The sequence below is a fragment of the Pristiophorus japonicus genome, chromosome 5 (assembly GCF_044704955.1).
Source record: "Pristiophorus japonicus isolate sPriJap1 chromosome 5, sPriJap1.hap1, whole genome shotgun sequence".
Classification (NCBI taxonomy): domain Eukaryota; kingdom Metazoa; phylum Chordata; class Chondrichthyes; family Pristiophoridae; genus Pristiophorus; species Pristiophorus japonicus.
In genome coordinates this window covers 48,200,993-48,223,275 of record NC_091981.1, presented here as the reverse complement: position 1 = coordinate 48,223,275, position 22,283 = coordinate 48,200,993, and the positions used below count along the sequence as shown (strand labels likewise).

The window sequence follows — 22,283 nt, the reverse complement described above, 5'->3', positions numbered from 1 at the left end:
AATAAGACTGTGTTTTAAAACTAGAGTGATCAAATTGTAATCCTTTTGAATGGATCAGTAGGTCAAGTTGCAGTACTTTTATTAAATTTAGTGTTTTACAGTTCTCCCATTGCGCATTCTGTTTGTATAAGGTGATTATTCTGATTCGCTGCTTTGTGGTGGTGAAGTTTTGAATTCCTGCTTAAATATAAACCAACATTCCTGAGCAAGTTAGAGGGAGACTGTTTACTTAGCTCAGTACAGAAATATAACTTGCCATGCAGCCAGAGATGCAGTTGATGAAATATAGTTCTTGGTGCTTCAGTTTTGAATAAATGGGCTGAGAGACTTGTACTGATTGCAGTCATTGCACTGTGAGATGAACTCGTAATTAAAATTTGGTTTATCTTGGTTGCAGTTATATACAGAAGGAGCTTGGGTAGTGTATCTGATTCATGTTTAGCTGGCATGATATTCCTTGAAGCAATCACAGGGTGAAAAGCAGACTAATGGTTAATAGACTACTTTTCAACAGACTAGACTATAGCCTAAGGATGCTGAGGCCAAGATTTTCTCTCTCTCTTTCACGCTCTCTCTCTCATGGTGGGTGGGGGGGGTGGGGGTGGCAGTTGCTTCATGGGCTGGTTAGTCTTGCCCTGCTCTTCTCATCTGATTTCTGAAGTGTTTTGGGGTCAGTCCAGAAATACCTATTCCTCTGATTGAGAAGCTAGTGATGTAAAATTATCAGAATGGAAGGGTTTGAGAATTAAAAAAATGTATATTGAGGGTTATTGGACCTGGGATACTTTTGTCACAGGGAATGATTGAGGTAGATACTAATACATCTTTTAAAGAGAAAGTGGACAAATATTTGAAGTGGAGGAAGATAAAAGGCCACAGGGAGAAAGCAGGGCAGTGGAATTGGTTTAGGATTGCTCTTGTAAAGAACTAGCATAATGGGTCGCATAGCCCCCTTCTGTGTTGTAAATCTCTCTGTTTCCTGCTCTTGATCTCTATCCATTGTCCCGTGCTGTAAAGTGTGCCTGTGAGATTATTAGGTGAGGTCATAATTCATCATCATAGGCAGTCCTTGCTTCCACTCTTGGGTGCCTGAACAGTCCAATGCGAGAGCCACAGACTCTGTCACAGGTGGGACAGATAGTTGTTGAGGGAAGGTGTGGGTGGGACAGGTTTGCCGCACACTCGTTCCGCTGCCTGCACTTGGTTTCTGCATGCTTTCGGCAATGAGACCCCTGGATTCACTTACTCCACTTAGGGTGGTCTTTGGCCAGGGACTCCCAGGTGTCAGTGGGGATGTCACACTTTATCAGGGAAGCTTTGAGGATGTCCTTGTAACGCTTCCGCTGCCCACCTTTTGCTCATTTGCCATGAAGGAGTTCCGAGTAGAGCACTTGCTTTGGGAGTCTTGTGCCTGGCATGCGAACTATGTGGCCTGCCCAGCGGAGCTGATCAAGTGTGGCCAGTGCTTCAGTGCTGGGGATGTTGGACTGGTCGAGGACGCTATATGATGTCACAATTAACATCAGTACAACACATTTGGTACTGTTCACTGATTATTTGCAAATCCATTGCTCTGACTCCGCTCCAATTTGGGAACAAATTGGTGCAGGGAAACACAAATTTCCTTGACCAACCGACAGAGCAGAGCAAACGCATCACTGCTCATAAAATTACAAAGAGACATTGATGGATTAAGTGAGTGGGCAAAACTGTGACAGATGGATTTCAATGCAGTTAAGTGTGAGGTCATCCATTTTGTATCAAAAAAGGATAGATCTGAGTATTATTTAAATGGTGAAAAGCTAGGAATAGTGGAGGTCGAAAAAGATTTAGGAGCCTATGTATACAGATCACTAAAATGTAGTAGTCAGCTACAAAAAAATAATCAAAAAGGCTAATGGAATGTTAGTCTTTATAACTAGAGGCTGGACTATAAAGTTATGCTGCAGCTTACACAAAGCCCTGGATCAACCACACCTGGAATACTGTGTACAGTTCTGGACACTGCACCATAGAAAGGATATATTGGCCTTGGACAGTGTGCAGCACAGATTCACCAGAATTCTCCAAAAGTTAATTTATGAGAAGAGATTGCATAAACTAGGCTTGTATTGCCTGGAATATAGAAGGTAAGAGGTGATTTGGTTGAGGTTTTTAGGATTTTGAAAAGATTTGAGAAGGTACTAGAGAGAAACTTTTTTTCGCTGGTGGGTGAGTCGACGACAAGGGGACATAACCTTAAAATCAGAGCCAGGTCATTTAGGAGAGAAGTTAGGAAACAATTCTTCACGCAAGGTGGCAGAAGTGTGGAGCTCTCTCCCACAAAAAGCAGTACATAATAGCTCAATTAATCATTTTAAATCTGACATTTGTTATCCAAGAGTTTAAAAAAAAGGATATGGAGCTAAGGCAGGTGGATGGAATTGAGATATAGATCACCCATGATCTCATTGAATGATAGAACAGGCCCGAAGGGCTGAATGCCCTACTCCTGTTCCTATGTTGTGAGTAATTGTCTCGTTTATTGTTACTTGCAACATAGAATTCAGTCGTACCCGAATTTATCTCAAAAAATAAAATGACCAATATCTTGTTTCCCCTCCCCGCCACCACCGCCCCCCCACCCCGCGCCCTTGGTTAGATTGCAAATGGATGTTTTTGTGAGGCCCATGGATATTGTTGATAGCACCCGGTGGGAATCTCTGAGAGCGAACAGAATACCCTTGATTCCTTTGACAGTGCTTCACAGCTCTGTTGAGAATCCCTTTTGAGAATTGAGTGTTGGCAGCTCTGAGACAGTGAACCAAGTGTCTATTAGTAATGGAACATTTATTAGAACATAAAAATTAGGAACAGGAGTAGGCCATCTAGCCCCTCGAGCCTGCTCCGCCATTTAACAAGATCATGGCTGATCTGGCCGTGGACTCAGCTCCACTTACCCACCCGCTCCCCGTAACCCTTAATTCCCTTACTGGTTAAAAATCTATCTATCTGTGACTTGAATATATTCAATGAGCTAGCCTCAACTGCTTCCTTGGGCAGAGAATTCCACAGATTCACAACCCTCTGGGAGAAGAAATTCCTTCTGAACTCGGTTTTAAATTGGCTCCCCTGTATTTTGAGGTTGTGCTCCCTAGTTCTAGTCTCCCCGACCAGTGGAAACAATCTCTCTGCCTCTATCTTGTCTATCCCTTTCATTATTTTAAATGTTTCTATAAGATCACCCCTCATCCTTCTGAACACCAACGAGTAAAGACCCAGTCTACTCAATCTATCATCATAAGGTAACCCCCTCATCTCCGGAATCAGTCTCGTGAATCTTCTCTGTACCCCCCTCCAAAGCTAGTATATCCTTCCTTAAGTAAGGTGACCAAAACTGCACGCAGTACTCCAGGTGCGGCCTCACCAATACTCTGTACAGTTGCAGCAGGACCTCCCTGCTTTTGTACTCCATCCCTCTTGCAATGAAGGCCAACATTCCATTTGCCTTCCTGATTACCTGCTGCACCTGCAAACTAACTTTTTGGGATTCATGCACAAGGACCCCCAGGTCCCTCGGCACCACAGCATGTTGTAATTTTTCCCCATTCAAATAATATTCCCTTTTACTGTTATTTTTCACAAGGTGGATGAACTCACACTTTCCGACATTGTATTCCATCTGTCAAACCTTAGCCCATTTGCTTAACCTATCCAAATCTCTTTGCAGCCTTTCTGTGTCCTCTACACAATCTGCTTTCCCACTAATCTTTGTTCATCTGCAAATTTTGTTACACTACACTCTGTCCCTTCTTCCAGGTCATCTATGTATATTGTAAACAGTTGTGGTCCCAGCGACCGATCCCTGTGGCACACCACTAACCACTGATTTTCAACCCGAAAAGGACCCATTTATCCCGACTCTCTGCTTTCTGTTCGCCAGCCAATTCTCTATCCATGCTAATACATTTCCTCTGACTCCGCGTACTTTTATCTTCTGCAGTAACCTTTTGTGTGGCACCTTATCGAATGCCTTTTGAAAATCTAAATACACCACATCCATCGGTACACCTCTATCCACCATGCTCGTTATATCCTCAAAGAATTCCAGTAAGTTAGTTAAACATGATTTCCCCTTCATGAATCCATGCTGCGTCTGCTTGATTGCACTATTCCTATCTAAATGTCCCGCTATTTCTTCCTTAATGATAGTTTCAAGCATTTTCCCCACTACAGATGTTAAACTAACCGGCCTATAGTTACCTGCCTTTTGTCTGCCCCCTTTTCTAAACAGAAGCGTTACATTAGCTGCTTTCCAATCCGCTGGTACCTCCCCAGATTCCAGAGACTTTTGGTAGATTATAATGAATGCATCTGCTATAACTTCCGCCATCTCTTTTAATACCCTGGGATGCATTTCATCAGGACCAGGGGACTTGTCCACCTTGAGTCCCATTAGCCTGTCCAGCACTACCCCCCTAGTGATAGTGATTGTCTCAAGGTCCTCCCTTCCCACATTCCTGTGACCAGCAATTTTTGGCATGGATTTTGTGTCTTCCACTGTGAAGACCGAAGCAAAATAATTGTTTAAGGTCTCAGCCATTTCCACATTTCCCATTATTAAATCCCCCTTCTCATCTTCTAAGGGACCAACATTTACTTTAGTCACTCTTTTCCATTTTATATATCTGTAAAAGCTTTTACTATCTGTTTTTATGTTTTGCGCAAGTTTACCTTCGTAATCTATCTTTCCTTTCTTTATTGCTTTCTTAGTCATTCTTTGCTGTCGTTTAAAATTTTCCCAATCTTCTATTTTCCCACTAACCTTGACCACCTTATACGCATTGGTTTTTAATTTAATACTCTCCTTTATTTCCTTGGTTATCCACGGCTGGTTATCCCTTCTCTTACCACCCTTTTTCACTGGAATATATTTTTGTTGAGCACTATGAAAGAGCTCCTTAAAAGTCCTCCACTGTTTCTCAATTGTGCCACCGTTTAGTCTGTGTTCCCAGTCTACTTTAGCCAACACTGCCCTCATCCCACTGTAGTCCCCTTTGTTTAAGCATAGTATGCTCGTTTGAGACACTACTTCCTCATCCTCAATCTGTATTACAAATTCAACCATACTGTGATCACTCATTCCGAGAGGATCTTTTACTAGGAGGTCGTTTATTATTCCTGCCTCATTACACAGGACCAGATCTAAGATAGCTTTCTCTCTTGTAGGTTCTGGAACAGACTGTTCTAAGAAACAATCCCGTATGCATTCTATGAATTCCTCCTCCAGGCTACCCCGTGCAATTTGATTTGACCAATCGATATGTATGTTAAAATCCCCCATGATTACTGCCGTTCCTTTGTCACATGCCTCCATTATTCCCTTGATTATTGTCCGCCCCACCGTGAAGTTATTATTTGGGGGCCTATAAATTACGCCCACCAGTGACTTTTTTTCCCCTTACTATCTCTAATCTCCACCCAGAATGATTCAACATTTTGTTCATTAGAGCCAATATCGTCTCTCACAACTGCCCTGATATCATCCTTTATTAACAGAGCTACCCCACCTCCTTTCCCATCTTGTCTATCTTTCCGAATCGTCAGATACCCCTGTATGTTTAATTCCCAGTCTTGGCCACCCTGCAACCATGTTTCTGTAATGGCCACCAAATCATACCCATTTGTAATGATTTGTGCCGTCAAGTTAATGTTTCATATTTGCGCTTCTATCAATAGGCTTCACAATTACATAATTTGTGATTTAAGTCTGGGAGGGGGAAGAAAGTCTTTATTTAAAAAAAAATGCAACACTGAATTTCTCTCTGAAAGATATATTCTTCAGATGGCCAGCTTGGAATTTGCTAGTCTGACATACTGGTTTATCTGACAGATTTTGTGGCAAGCAGTTTTTTCTCGGTTACAGAGGGTACTCTTTGTACTGGGATGGGTGAGGTGGGTTAATGGTCATTCACACTTTCATTTTCTTCTCAGTATGCTAATTTGTTTAGGGGAGGGGCAACAATCAAAATACTTTAGTATTGTGAAAAAGGTAATTCTGCTCTCTGGTTTCTGCCACAATCTAAAGATCTGCAGTGGAGTCCTATGTATCAAAGAGCAAGGAGAATGGTAAAAAAGCTTTGACATATTGCGACTCCTGCTTTCTGCAGTCGGTCTCGTGCTTTAACTAGATGATGCTCTTAGCAGTTGCTGCACTTTGTTTAAAACCAGCTGACTCTCCAGCCCTAGATTCCTCTCCATTGCCACAGTCTTCTGACTCCTGACCACTGTGCAGCACAGCGGGGATTGGGGGGAATTCTTAGTACTTGCCAACATTAAAATGCCATAACCTGCAGGGTTACGAACCTAGAGCTGGTAATTGGGATTAAACTAGAAGACCTTTTGTTGGTAGGTGCAGATATAATGGTAAGTACTGCAGGAAATAGAATACAGCCAGGGTGATCTCCTGGACTAGTTTTGATTGCCTGGATGGATTGAAGAGGAATTTTCCCAGATTTTTTCTCCTTAAATTGGCCTGGGTTTTTATTTGGTTTTTGCCTCTCCCAGGAGATCACATGGCTCCAGTTGGGATGGAGTGTAGATGTTTTTAGTATAAGGGGTGTTGCAGTGGTGTGTGGCGGACTGGTTGGGCTGGGTGCTCTTTGCCTTTCCGTTATTGTTCATGGGTTTGTATGTAACCTTTAGGGCTGCCGACGAAGGGCCGTGTGGTTCTTTATCGGCCGGCGCAAACACGATGGGCCGAAATGGCCTCCTTCTGCACTGCAAATTTCTATGTTTCTATAACAGGTCTGTCATAATTGAGCGCTCCCAAATTTTGGTCTTGTATGTACAATACAGCAATACTCTAGGCGTGGGAATATAGATTGCAAACAAATGTAATCTTCCTTGGATGCAAGATTTATTGATATCAGACAGGATGAGATTGGTATTAGCGGGGTGTATAATGAGGCAGCGTTGTGGCAAATAAGTAAGGAAAATGATTAATTGAAGAGAGTGGCAGGCTTGAACTGAGTTCTTGGAGTTTTAGACCTCAATTTTGTCCGAGTCCGTTTTTCGGCACACTTACCGGAGTTGCGCCGCTTATCTCCGTTCCGAGGTGCGGCAAAAAATGTTGTTGCCACTTTGGCCGCTGTCTGGCCTCTTCACTGCAGTCGCACAGCGTGGCCAGTCGAGTCGGGGGTGGAGCCAGCATTCTGCGCCGAAAACTGTGCCGGGACATCTGCACATGCGCAGTGGAGTCCGCTGGTGATGTCCGCGCCTGAGCAGTTGCGCTGCCAGTCTGCAACAACTCAGTTTCAGAGCATGGAGATGGGCTCCTTCAGGTAAAGTTCTCTGCATTTATTCTGCCTCCTTTGTTGGGCTAGGGGCGGGCAGAAAGAGTTATGAGGTTGATCTTTAGTGTCAGGGATCTGAGTTGTGAGGAGACACTTGAGAAACAGGCTTGCAGGGTGACTTGGACAGGTTTGCAGATGACACTAAACTGGGTGTCGCAGGGTGACTTGGACAGGTTAGGTGAGTGGGCAAATGCATGGCAGATGCAGTATAATGTGGATAAATGTGAGGTTATCCATTTTGGGGGCAAAAACACGAAGGCAGAATATTAACTGAATGGTGGCAGACTAGGAAAAGGGGAGGTGCAATGAGATCTGGGTGACATGGTTCATCAGTCTCTGAAAGTGGGCACGCAGGTACAGCAGGCGGTAAAGAAGGCAAATGGTATGTTGGCGTTCATAGCTAGCGGATTTGAATATAGAAGCAGGGAGGTCTTATTACAGTTGTACAGGGCCTTAATGAGGCCTCACCTGGAATATTGTGTTCAGTTTTGGTCTCCTAGTCTGAGAAAGGGCATAGAAACATCGAAAATAGGTGCAGGAGTAGGCCATTCGGCCCTTCGAGCTTGCACCGCCAGTTGCTATTGAGGGAGTGCAGCGAAGGTTCACCAGACTGATTCCAGGGATGGCTGGGCTGTCATATGAGGAGAGACTGGATCAACTGGGCCTTTATTCACTGGAGTTTAGAAGGATGAAGGGCCGAATAGCCTACTCCTGCACCTATTTTCTATGTTTCAACTTGGTGGTGATCTTAGCGAGATATACAAGATTATAAATAATAGAAAATGTAAATCCAGAATATTACTTTAAAATAAAATGGAAACATAAGACAAGGGGACATGGGTTCATACTGGTAAAAGATAACTTTTTGGCTGCAAGCAAAGTTCTTCGCACAGTGCGTGATCAACACTTGGAATTGGACTCCCAGGCATAGTAGTGGAGATGAAATGTCTGGGTGGCAGGCAGGAGCACTATTAGTTCCCCTGGCCGAGTGGCCTCCCGGTGCGATCGATCTCTTAGAAATCACGGCAGGCAGGAGCACTAAGAGATCGATCGCACCGGGAGTCCACTTGGCCAGGGCTAGGGGCAGGTAGGAGAACCGATAGAAACCACTGGCAGGCAGGAGCACTATCGATTCTCCTGGCCGAGTGGCCTCCCGTACCGGCTGGCCCGCTGCCTTCCTGGGCTGAGTTTGAAGATGAAGGTAGGACTTACTTCAATTTTTTATTTCTTATTGAATTCTTAGTAATTTTTGTTTGCAAGGTTTGGTGGTTTGTAAGGCTTGGTGGTTTAGGTGCAAGCAGGTCCTCTCCGCTTCCTACCTCTAGCCCAGGCCGAATGGCCCCCGATGTACCTACCTGCACCGATTTCTTTAACTCTCCGCAAGGGTTTTCTGAAGTGGCCATATATGCTAGCCGAAGTAGAAATGGAGTAACTACTAGCTGGTCAAAGTTGCCTAAATGGGCAGAACTGGCGTAGGTGGCTGGTAACTCCCTTTTTGGAGAAAAAAGAACTAACCTAAAAAAATCGCAACTAACTCAGTTATGCTGGTGCAAATTGATTGGGGAAAATGGGGATTTTTAAGTTATGTCAGAAAAATCAAGTTACTCCAAAAAAAAAAAGCAATTCTTGGCCAAAATTGAGCCCATAGTCTCAGTGATGCTGGTGCATTTTCAGTCTGTTACTTGTTCCAGGCTCTTTATGCAAGTGAGGTCCAGGTACACGATGGAACCTGGGGACTGCGGGCAGAACCTGAGCTCCAGAGAAAGGAGCAAGCCTGTGTGGGAAAACATCTCGGAGGCATTTTTAACATAGCATTGTAGTTTTTCTGATCTATGTTTGAGCAGATGTGTATGGTTTGCATAACAAATGATTATCAATGAAAACACTGCAATACATGATTTTATTTCCCCCCGTGTGCTACGGAGAGATTTCAAATGCAGATCTGTTGTATACCACATTTATTGGACCCAAGTTTCCACAAGAAAAAAAATGGGCGCCCCTCTGAGCTGGGCACCCGTTTTTCGCGCCTAAAACGGCGCCTAAAAAAATCCTCTGTATTCTCCACCTACTTACAGGTCCTCTGGCCGTAGGCGCAGCCAGCACGAGCTGTGGGGGGGTGGAGCCAGGTCCCGGCGCTGAAAACAGTGCCGGGACCTCTGCACATGCGCGCTACAGTCGGCACGCAAGTGCAGTAGCTCCAGGCGCCGAACTGTGTGGGAGGGGCTCGAAGCACGCAGGCCCTAGCCCTGGCTGAATGGCCTCACTGGGGCTGCGTGAATGAGGCTCCTCCCACGGCCAGCTCCTGCTCCCTCCCAAGGCCAGACCCGACACTCGCTCTCCCCCCGCCACCGACCAGACCCGACCCGACACCCGCTTCCCCCCCCGCCGACCAGACACCCGCTCCCCCCCGCCGACCAGACCCGACCCGACACCCGCGCCCCCCCCGACCCGACACGACACGACACCCGCTCCCCCCCCCCTACTGACCCGACCCGCGCTCCTGTTCCCCGACCCGCCCCCCCCCCTCTCTCTCTCTCTCTCTCTCTCTCTCTCTCTCTCTCTCTCTCTCTCTCTCTCTCTCTCTCTCTCTCTCTCTCTCTCCCCCTCCCTCTCCCTCCCTCCCTCTCCCTCTCTCTCTCTCTCTCTCTCTCTCTCTCTCTCTCTCTCTCTCTCTCCCGCTCAGCGGCACGAATGGCTGCAGAATTCTCCCTGGCTGAAGCACTTTCACACAGGTAGGAAGATGGTTTATTTAATCTTTTCTTGGCTTATAAATGTTTATTCAGGTTAGATTTATTTGTAGAAGTGTAAATAAGGATTTATTGTTGAATTTAATGAGTTCCCTTCCCCCCCCACCTTGTTCTGGATGCCTAATTTGTAACCTGCGCCTGATTTTTTAATGTGTAGAACAGGTTTTTTCAGTTCTACAAAAATCTTCTCTGGCTCCATTCTACTTTAGTTTGGAGTACATTTTCACTGTGGAAACTTTCAAATCAGGCGTCAGTGGCCGGACACGCCCCCTTTTGAAGAACTGTTCTACCTGACTAGAACTGCAGAAAAAAAAATGTGGAGAATTGCGATTTCTAAAATAGTCCGTTCTCCACCAGTTGCTCCTAAAAAAAAAATCAGGCGCGAATCATGTGAAAACTTGGGCCCAAAGTGTGGTATACTACAGACACAACTTGTAACAAGATTGATTATATAGCAGCCACAAGTAAGACTTTGTGATTATTTCTGACAATCCCTGAAGAGTGTGTTGAAAGAAATGAACTGGGCCCAAGAAGAGGGGCTATTGGTTGTACTCTTGGCATGAATATTTAAAACAAACGTTGTTTACCGCAAAACCTCCATGGTCTAAGTTGCAGTATTCACTTTCCTTATTTACTTGCCACAGTTTTTATGGGACAAAGCATTGTGCATAACATCACTTTGTTGCAAAGCCCCTTAAAAGCCAATCTCTTCCTGTCTGATATCAATCAACCTAGCATCCAAGGAAGATTTCATTTGTTTGTTTGTATATTCCTTATCACTATACATGCAAGACCAAAATCTGGTGTGACTAAATTATGGTACATAACACTTTGATACAAGACCAAAATCTGGTGACTCTAAATTATGGTAAATGACACATTTTGATGAAGCAGTTTCACTGTAATGGTGCGACACATTGATATATTAATATATTGTGCCCCAAATGATTTAGCTGGTCGGATTACTCGTACAATTTCCCAATTTAATGATTTCTCTACCTCAATGCAGTGGGGAGGGAGACAAAATGTGAAAGAATGCGTTAGCCTGTAATTTTTCTGGCTGGCTTGAGTGACCTGGTGAAGTCCAGTATTTGAACAACTTATCTATCCCCTTACCGTCTCATGGGCTGGTGTGACACCTGTAATTACTCAGTGAGTTCATGAACTGAGTTTGTCAGAAGGAGCTGATGTGTACAAGTGAAGAAGCAGTTACCTGGAGAGATAGTTGGAGCGTGAACTCTGTTAATCCCTACCATTCATTGCAATGTCCCTATGGTGGGTCAGGAAAATCATTGCTAGAGGGAAGGGAATAGGATCCTTGTTCAGGGAATGGTGTGTGGAGCGGGGGAAATGGCAAGAGGTGGGGCAGAGTAGGGGGAGGTACAATTCAACCCTTGAAAGCGTGTGAACTTTTAAAGGGCAAGTAGATTTTCATGAGTTGGTCCATAACCCTTATTGTTACAGAGAGCAAGTGTGTTGCTCCTTGTTATAGTGCAATGTATTTTAGTTACCTTTTCATTGAATGTAGACATTGGTGCAGTACTGTTTGCTCTTGTTTTGCAGTTGTTTAGTTCTAATTATCTGTTCATTTTAATTGAAATCACAACAAAAATTTTAATTGCTTAATTCATACTTTTGGACAAATCAAGTCTATTTTTGCTTGAAAACTGTAGTCGAAGTGTGAAACCATGATAAATTAATTTAGAGGTAATTTTCTGCTTAACCAGTGCCTCTGAGTTGACTTGGGATTTTTTTTGTTATAAAGCCTCTGTTAATAAGTCTGTTCAAACTTTGAAGTAGCATTTTTTTTTTTGGAAAGTGCCCCAAAATAATTAGCTGCACCTTCTCCAATCAGATCACAAACTGAAAGGGAACTTTTCAACTCTCATCAGCCATGGGCCTGGCTGGTTTGAAATGTGCATCCTCAGGAACTCTAATACTCCAAACTGATGGGCCCAACCAGGGTGCAATTATAAATGTTAGAGGTTTCTTTATCTACACCATAGGCTTGACACCTCTTTGTCCCAGTTTGCTTCCAACCAATAGTGCATTTTCTTGAGAGTTTACCTTTGTGACATCATGAATAAGAACAATGGGTGATGTGAAAACTCTCTATTCATGATGTCACTGGAGTGATGAAATCACCATTCTATTCCAAACATCTGCTCTCCGATTTGCCCCTAACCTGCAGTTCAACATAGTAACTGGGTGACTGAAAGACAGCAGTGGTTAACAGGACCAGTTTCCTTGGAATACAAGCGTCTTTAAACAAACTTTAAAAAAAAATGCAGATGAACGTTTCTGTCTGGCATTGGGAATTTAGTGCGAGTGAGTTTTCATAACTGCTGTAAAATTTAGCGCACAAATTGTTCCCTTTGACAGGTTTTCACAGCCTGCAAATCTGGGAGTATGATTTGACCAGGCATTTTTGAAATATATAAGATTACTTCTATTATTGACGTGTCTGCTGGAATACCTAGAAAATTGGACTTTCACAGATGTAAATCCCATTATATCTGTCAATCAGTCTCTGCCTCCTCTACTCTTGATGTGAGACTGCCTCCTGAATGTTGTTTACTGTCTCTGACTATAATTTGTAAATGTCAGATGGAAAGGTTCTTTGTGTTGCTGTAAAGTTATAATGGACATCTGAAAAGAAGGACCATTAGGTCCATTAAGCTCACCCATCCATTTGCACACTAGGGTTGCCAACTCTGGTTGGTTCCTGAATGTTTTGTTACATGACCTCCTGGCTCCAACTGCTCCACCAAGTGAAATAGGCTTTTTCCCTATCTTCAAAATTTTTATAACTAGTAGACAAAAGTGTCAAAGAAAATGAAGTGGTAAACACACTTTTTTTCCCTTAATGCCCTTATGATTTTTCTCTCTGGTTGCTTGCAGCGGAGCCCAGAAGACTAATTTTTAATTACTGAAAACACTCCTGGAGGGTTGACGACCTTATTCCATACTGTTCTCCCTTCGTTTCATAATACTGACCCCCATGAGACAAACAAATAGAGGAAAAAGACCTGTTCCCAATTCAGGAAAAAACTTTGGAAATTCTTCTGACTCCCAAAGGTAATTGAATAAGCTGCTGAAGATTATAGTTGGCCATGTTGCATAACAATCTATATTCCTATAAGTCTTGCGTTGCTAATCATATTGGGACATATGGAGTGTGGATAAACGTAAGTGATGAGTCATAAATAAGTATGGTGTCTTGGAGCTTGTTTGATTTCTTTGGGGAGTTGGAGAGGAAACATGAGGTTTTCCTGAAATTGACCACAGGTTTTATTCTGGATTTTTTTTTTGACTCTCCCAGTACTAGTGATTTGGGGAAGGTGTTACATGAGAATTGTTGCCCTGAAGGTCCATTCTTATCTTTTCTTTTTTAATGTAAATTGTTGCAAGACTACCTTCCTTGAACTTTGTTAACTGTCTCTGACTATAATCTGTGAAAGTCCAATTGCGCCAAATGGTAGCTACTTTCTACTTTCTAATAGAGTCTCGTTAACAGTAGACACAAGGCCAATGAAAATGGGGGATGAATGCCGAGCCCATCGAGAAATTGCAGAATTTATTCCACATACAGGTGCGGTAACAAGGTAATCAGACTTGTTCCAGCCTATAGCAAAATAGATTGTCAAGATTAAGGGAAATTTATTTATACGATCAATCAGGCGTTAGCCACTCCTGCGCTCTGTTCGTTTAACAAGTGGACTATTGTGGGCTGCGAGCACAGAAACAGAAAACCCCGTGCCATTAAAAAGAATGAATTCCCTCTACCCTCTATCAGGCCTCCATTGTTATTTTTAATGAGAACTGGTTGACTCATTGTTCAATTACAGAAACCTGACTCTGTGGTCCATCAGTCATGTTTCTGGTCCGATCAGTTGCTCCTATGAATAGAATTCTTCTTCCCCTATTGAGGGCAGTTTCAAAATGGTTATTTATATTTGGAGCAGCAAGAGATAACTGGTACGAGCTATTGAGGAGAATTCAAGTGCCCTTTTTATATTTGATGTAGCTTGGTTTAAAATTTGAGAATGTTGAATTAATTATGCATGCGTACAGTTCTGGAATAAACTCAATTCTACAGTTCCTTTATTGAGTGCCTTGAGCTCAAAGTCAGGATCTGAAAATCCTTGTGTGTAGGTTTCACAACAATGATCAATATAATCCACATTCCGTCAAATCTGGGCAGTTTGATGGCAAGGGTATTAAATTAGGAGCACTAATCTCTTCTAATAGCATGTGCTTTAAAATGAGAATGAGAACTTAGCAGAAGAGGAGCCTGCTATTTGGGGAGCAGATTAATGAGAACATTCTCTGCACAGAGGAGAGAGCGAGAGGACCCGAAATTCAGTACCGCTGGAAAGCTGGTGCTTCCCCCACCTTTTTGGGGCCATTAGTGCCAAAATATTTTCGTGGTTGGGCCACCCCATAATCGACTCCAAAAGTGAAAAAATGGGTTCCAGCGCGAATGAACCTGTCCAAAGTGGATTTTTCAGTGGTGTGGCTGTCTTAATTTGAGCATTATAACCACTGAGAAATTCAGCATGTAGGTAAGGGTTTCTAACGAGCTAGCTGCTAAGTACAGGGTTTGCAACTAGGCCCTAAAGGGGGGGAAGGAGTTTGGAAGAATGGCTGATGTAAGAGTTGCAAGGAGAGCCAACAGGTTCAATGATCTGGAGCTGGAGACACTGAGGGACGGTGTGGAGGTCACAAGAAGAATACTGTTTCCTGACATGGGGAGACATGGCAGATAGGAAGTAAATAATGCATGGAGGGAGATTGCAGGGGAGATGTCGGGCACCTACATATATGTGAGGACGCACCCTCCAGGGAGGGTACTGGCCAGTCTGCACCCAGGTGTTCCAGGGCATTCTAGAAGGACAGCTGTAGGTCCCAGACAGCAACCGCAGCAACCTTCCCGGACCATGATGCAGCCACAAGGATGACATTTAGGCGTAGTGTGAGGATATTCACGCATAATGGTGGCCATTACAGAAAAGTGTTTGCAGGGTGGCCATTACTGGGAATTAAACATACAGGGGTATCTGACAATTCGGAAAGATAGACAAGAAGGGAAAATAAAGACTTTCTTCCCCCTCCCAGACTTAAATCACAAATTATGTAATTGTGAAGCCTATTGATAGAAGCGCAAATATGAAACATTAACTTGACGGCACAAATCATTACAAATGGGTATGATTTGGTGGCCATTACAGAAACATGGTTGCAGGGTGGCCAAGACTTGGAATTAAACGTACAGGGGTATCTGACGATTCGGAAAGATAGACAAGAAGGGAAAGGAGGTGGGGTAGCTCTGTTAATAAAGGATGATATCAGGGCAGTTGTGAGAGACGATATTGGCTCTAATGAACAAAATGTTGAATCATTCTGGGTGGAGATTGGAGATAGTAAGGGGAAAAAGTCACTGGTGGGCGTAATTTATAGGCCCCCAAATAATAACTTCACGGTGGGGCGGACAATAATCAAGGGAATAATGGAGGCATGTGACAAAGGAACGGCAGTAATCATGGGGGATTTTAACATACATATCGATTGGTCAAATCAAATTGCACGGGGTAGCCTGGAGGAGGAATTCATAGAATGCATACGGGATTGTTTCTTAGAACAGTCTGTTCCAGAACCTACAAGAGAGAAAGCTATCTTAGATCTGGTCCTCTGTAATGAGACAGGAATAATAAACGATCTTCCAGTAAAAGATCCTCTCGGAATGAGTGATCACAGTATGGTTGAATTTGTAATACAAATTGAGGGTGAGGAAGTAGTGTCTCAAACGAGTGTACCATGCTTAAACAAAGGGGATTACAGTGGGATGAGGGCAGTGTTGGCTAAAGTAGACTGGGAACACAGACTAAATGGTGGCACAATTGAGGAACAGTGGAGGACTTTTAAGGAGCTCTTTCATAGTGCTCAACAAAAATATATTCCAGTGAAAAAGAAGGGTGGTAAGAGAAGGGATAACCAGCCGTGGATAACTAAGGAAATAAAGGAGAGTATCAAATTAAAAACCAATGCGTATAAGGTGGCCAAGGTTCGTGGGAAACTAGAAGATTGGGAACATTTTAAACGACAGCAAAGAATGACTAAGAAAGCAATAAAGAATGGAAAGATAGATTACGAAAGTAAACATGCGCAAAACATAAAAACAGATAGTAAAAGCTTTTACAGATATATAAAACGGAAAAGAGTGACTAAAGTAAATGTTGGTCCCTTAGAAGATGAGAAAGGGGATTTAATAATGGGAAATGTGGAAATGGCTGAGACCTTAAACAATTATTTTGCTTTGGTCTTCACAGTGGAAGACACAAAAACCATGCCAAAAATTGCTGGTCACGGGAATGTGGGAAGGGAGGACCTTGAGACAATCACTGTCACTAGGGGGGTAGTGCTGGACAGGCTAATGGGACTCAAGGACTTAAATCATCCCAGGGTATTAAAAGAGATGGCGGAAGTTATCGCAGATTCATTCGTTATAATGTACCAAAATTCTCTGGACTCTGGGGAGGTACCAGCGGATTGGAAAGCAGCTAATGTAACGCCTTTGTTTAAAAAAGGGGGCAGACAAAAGGCAGGTAACTATAGGCCGGTTAGTTTAACATCTGTAGTGGGGAAAATGCTTGAAGCTATCATTAAGGAAGAAATAGCGGGACATCTAGATAGGAATAGTGCAATCAAGCAGACGCAACATGGATTCATGAAGGGGAAATCATGTTTAACTAATTTACTGGAATTCTTTGAGGATATAACGAGCATGGTGGATAGAGGTGTACCGATGGATGTGGTGTATTTAGATTTCCAAAAGGCATCTCACACTGCCACCCAACTTAGTGTCATCTGCAAACTTGGAGATATTACATTTAATTCCTTCGTCTAAATCATTAATGTATATTGTAAATAGCTGGGGTTCCAGCACTGAACCTTGCGGTACCCCACTAGTCACTGCCTGCCATTCTGAAAAGGACCCGTTTATTCCTACTCTTGGCTTCCTGTCTACCAACCAGTTCTCTATCCTCGTCAGTACATTACCCCAAATACCATGTGCTTTAATTTTGCACACTAATCTCTTGTCAAAAGCCTTTTGAAAGTCCAAATACATCACATCCACTGGTTCTCCCTTGTCCACTGTACTAGTTACATCCTGAAAAAAATTCTAGAAGATTTGTCAAGCATGATTTCCCTTTCATAAATCCATGCTGACTTGAACCGATCCTGTCACTGCTTTCCAAATGTGCTGCTATTACATCTTTAATAATTGATTCCAACATTTCCCCCACTACCGATGTCAGGCTAACCGGTCTATATTTCCCTGTTTTCTCTCTCCGTCCTTTTTTAAAAAGTGGGGTTACATTAGCTACCCTCCAATCCATAGGAACTGATCCAGAGTCTATAGAATGTTGCAAAATGACCACCAATGCATCCACTATTTCTAGGGTAATTTCCTTAGGTAATCTGGGAGGTAGACTATCAGGCCCTGGGGATTTATCGGCCTTCAATCACATCAATTTCCCAAACACAATTTCCTGACTAATAAGGATTTCTTCAGTTCCTCCTTGCTAGACCCTCGGTCCCCTAGTATTTCCGGAAGGTTATTTGTGTCTTCCTTAGTGAAGACAGAACCAAAGTATTTGTTCAAGTGGTCTGCTATTTCTTTGTTCCCCATTATAAATTCACCTGATTCTGACTGCAAGGGACCTACATTTATCTTCACAAATTTTTTCTCTTCACATATCTATAGAAGCTTTTGCAGTCAGTTTTTATGTTCCCTGCAAGCTTACTCTCATACTCTATTCCCCCCCCCCCTAATTAAACCCTTTGTCCTCCTCTGCTGAATTCTAAATTTCTCCCAGTCCTCAGGTTTGCTGCTTTTTCTGGCTAATTTATATGCCTCTTCCTTGGATTTAACACTATCCCTAATTTCCCTTGTTAGCCATGGTTGAGCCACCTTCCTCGTTTTATTTTTATGCCAGAATTTAAAATAATTTTGATGGATTAATGTGCCCACGGGTGCCTGTGTGCCTGAGTTCTGGGCCTAATGTGATGACCGACCCCGAATGGGTGCATTTGGTGGAAACTCTGCATTCCAACATGAGGGCGTGGCCGGGGGCTGCTTTTGAAACATTGGCCTAGAAATCCCGGTCGGCTGCTTCCTCCAGGCGATCGAGGGAAAAAGTTAAAGATGCGCACCTACCTGTTCCTGCTGTGCCCACGCGAGTTCTCGGTCCAGAGGTCTCCACTGAATGCGCGTCGGAGGGCATGCACATCTGGATGTTCACAGGGCTGGAGCTGCAGTCACATGGCTCTGGGCAGCCAATCCAGGTAAAGTATGTTCTCATTCATACTAATGGGAACTCTAAGTTGGGGTTCTCATTATTATGAATGAGAACTCCCTCCCAAACACACAAAACTCTTTTTTAAAAAAAAAAAAATACACCACATTTTTATTAATTTAAATGAGTTATTTGTGTGTTATAAAAAAATATATTTTCCGATTTTTAAGAAGTTAAAAAAATTATGATTTAAAATAAACTTACCATAGTTGGGAGTGTTTTTAACAATAACATTTGCTTTTTTAATTTAATTTTATAATGTTTTTGTGCATTTTAAAACTCTTACGCCTGTAAAAGTAGGCCATGTGCTTACTTTTATCAGGTGGAAGAGTTTTCAGGACATCTGGGCAAGATATGGGTAAATACCGCAATCTTGCCCATGCAGATGTCCTGGATGTGGAGATGAGTTGGATCTGTCGAGCTCCAGCTTGCGCATTGTGCGCTGAAAAGCAGCTTTTGCGATGCCTTCCCGGGTCCGTACACACTCCATATGGCCCCGGGAGGCAGGAATTTCTGGGCCAGTGTAAAAGATCGCAGTAACTCCAGGCTAAGGTACTAATGGGTGTAACTCACTTGCGCTGTTATCTGACCAGAACTCCACACTCTCAAAAGTTATCTTATTTTTGCAAACTGTTTGTCTTGCCGGAGTGGAAGGATTAGAATGGTTGAATCAATTCAGTATGAAAGTACTTCATTCACTGGAATGCATGTTACGCTATGGATTATCTGCAAACAATTGCTAGGCTTAAGTATAGAAAGGTGAATGTTATGAAGTGCTTACGGGGCAATGCTTTGGTGATCTGAAACTTGTTTTTAGTTATGCTGTAGCCACCACACGATAGGATCATGAAAGAAACACCACTTGGTCTAGTCTGTCAGCACATGAAGTGTGAGATGGCACATAGCTATTAAAGCACACTTATTTGACTGGATATAGTCCAGTTCCAGAATTGGACTGTAATAAGGATGGGAATACTTTTGGATTAGAGCAACAATGACATTTAAATATTGTTCTGTCCTTCAAGCAAACGCAAAATGTTCAAACTGAATCTTTCATTACATTTTAGTTCTCAATCATATGCTATGAAATCAGATTGATGCAGTTTATTCCGTAAGTGGTGCCCAGTATCCAATAGCCCGAGGGTCACAGGATCAGAATAAGGGGTTGGGCATTTAGGACTGAGATGAGGAGAAACTTCTTCACTCAGGGTGGTGAATCTTTGGAATTCTCTACCCTAGAGAGCTGTGGAGGCTAAATCTTTCAGTATATTCAAGGCAGAGATCGATAGATTTTTGAACATTAAGGGAGTCGAGGGATATTGGGATAGTGCAGGAAAGTGGAGTTGAGGTTGAAGATCGGCCATGATCTTATTGAATGGCGGAGCAGGCTCGAGAGACCAAATGGCCTACTCCTGCTCCTAATTCTTATATTCTTCTTTGAAATTGTGCCATAGGATCTTTTATGCCCAGCTGAGTGGGCAGAAGGGCCTCATTTTAACATCTCATCCAAAGGATGGCTTTGGCACTGGGAGAATTCCCTGCTTCTCATCAAATAATACCATAGGGTCTTTTAATGTCTACCTGAACCTTGGAGTAGGGAGAAAAGGGGGAAGAAACAGTTTGCACTTTAATGGTTATCGGTCAAAAGCTAAGTAACAACGCGGAGGAAGCCAAGGATCCTGTCAATATTGAAGAATGATCTTGTAAAATTCTTAATTCTTTGACAGTTTTGATTAACAATGTAACTTTGAAAAACCTATATAACAAACGGTGCTGTGCAACGGTGGAATTTTCCTACTCTCCCTCAACCTCTGATTGTAAAGGGCTTTTAGTGGCATCGGTGTTGATTGTATAAGCAACTTAATTTTTTTTGCGTTCTCTACGATTGCATCAGGATTAGTAAAAGGGAAATGCATTGCGTAGGTTTGCCTGATGGTTAAAGAAACAATATATATTTCCTTTGCACCAGTGTGTGTGTGTATAAATAGATCGGAAGGAAATGCAGATGATGTGTAAAAGTGGCAGATGCTTGCTAGATGACTTGAGTGGTATGCTCATCATGTAAGAACCGGTTTGTTATAATAGTCAGCAGTTAATCACCTGACCATTCCAGACTGCAGTGTCAGTGGAATCATTACTTTCAATTCTTGATAGACTAGACTCTAAGAAGTTCAAGTAATTCTATAATTTTGAACTTGTTTTTCGTGTGCAAGTTCAAAAATCTGATCTTGCAACTTAATATAATTTGTGACATGCATTACTTGCTATGAAAGGGTGAACTTCAATTTATTTATTGCATGTCCTCAAGAAATCCTATGTGCTTCACATACATTGGATTATCTCTGACTGTAGTCACGTATGTAGTTAGCTTGTGTACAAATAGGTCCCACAAATAGCAATGAGGTGAGTGATCAGCTAATCTATTTTGTTGGTGGTTTTGGTTAAAGGATGAATATTGGACAAGACCCTGAGCGAACTCCAGCTGTTCTTCAGAAAGTGCAGTGGGATCTTTCACATCCAACTGAGCAGGGAGATGGAGCGTTAGTTTAATGTCCCATGGAAAAGATGTCAAGAGGGACGATTTTCAATTGTCTGTCCATTTCTTACCTGAAAAATGGGTGGCCGGTGGTTGAACATCAGGAAATTACCATGGTTACCCAACGCCTGCCTTATATAGTTTTTAGGCGGGCCTGTAAATGGGCGAACAGCACAAATCTGCCTACTTGTACCAGGTGGTGATCGGCCTAACCAGTGATCCTTAGAGACTGCTGGTGGACGCTCCACAGAAGGGACCCCAAACATTTTGTTATTTTTGTGGGGCCAGGAGGAGCAGGAGTGCTCCTCCTAACTACACATATAAATATTGTAGCCTGCTGCCAGCCTATGCTCCCTCCCGCCACCACACCTCTTTCCCCCCCCCCCCCCCCACATCTGGTATTGGCTCCGCGTAAGGAGTCGGGCAATTTTCTGTCCTTCCACGACAGACAAGCTGCGGCTGAGCTCCTGTTTAGCACCCGCAGTTTACCGGCTACATTCGGGAGTCCCAAAATGGTTTGGTCGCGCCTTACAACGGCTTCAGATAAGTGGGAGCTTTCTCATTTCCCCCTCCCCCTCACCAAACACATTTACAGAATCAGGCTGGGTAAAATTGTCTCATTTTCTAGCATTATTAACACTCTGCTAAACCAGTGTTGACCAATAAGTTAGCCACTTGGCCACATGTGGCTAATTGGGAATCCAGTTTATGGCTAATTGCATCTTGTGTACTTTAACCTTTTTGTGCGCTTGTTGCTAAAATGGTAAGGCAAAAAACAGAGCATGCAAGTGTTTTTTTGATCATCGTGAGTGCTTTACTTGGTTACTTAATGGTGGTAGATTTTAAGTACATATACACGTGAAGCGCATCTATGGCTAGTCAGCAATTTCTACTGGACAATACTGGGCTAAACTGCATGTATTTCAAAACTTTACTCCGACGGGCACTTTAAGTGCACAGTGAGTGTACAGTGAAGTAGAACAGCCGGGAAGTATTCATTTCAGTTGTCTTGGAATTATGTTTGTTCTGTGATTTGCTGAGCAAAGGAATATATTGCTGTTTAGCTCCAGCCGTGAAAAGCCAATATATTGTGTGATGCTGATCACTAGATGTCACTGCCCATGAGCCATTCAAATAGGAATACAGGAGCTACATTGAGCCATTCTGTATAATGATTGACTGTTGTGAATAGTCCCATTCTGTATAATGACTGTTGAAAGTCCAGATGAAAATCTTTTAAAATTTATTTTTCTTACCATGACTTGAGGGCGAAGAATTCTTAGTGCGAGAAGGAAGGAAATGCCCA

General features: G+C 42.9%; 1 protein-coding gene across 9 annotated transcripts in view; it reads left to right on the top strand.

The window, feature by feature from the left end:
• Positions 1–22,283, top strand: part of eepd1 (endonuclease/exonuclease/phosphatase family domain containing 1) — a 154,459-nt gene that overhangs the window by 45,478 nt on the left and 86,698 nt on the right. Inside the window, exon 1 of one of the 9 annotated variants that reach the window (XM_070880609.1) lies at positions 13,133–13,159. The exons of the other annotated variants lie outside the window; for them this stretch is intronic. The gene's annotated coding sequence lies outside the window, so the exon portion shown is untranslated. Of the gene's footprint in view, positions 1–13,132; positions 13,160–22,283 lie in introns of those variants that run through there. 9 annotated transcript variants of the gene reach the window in all.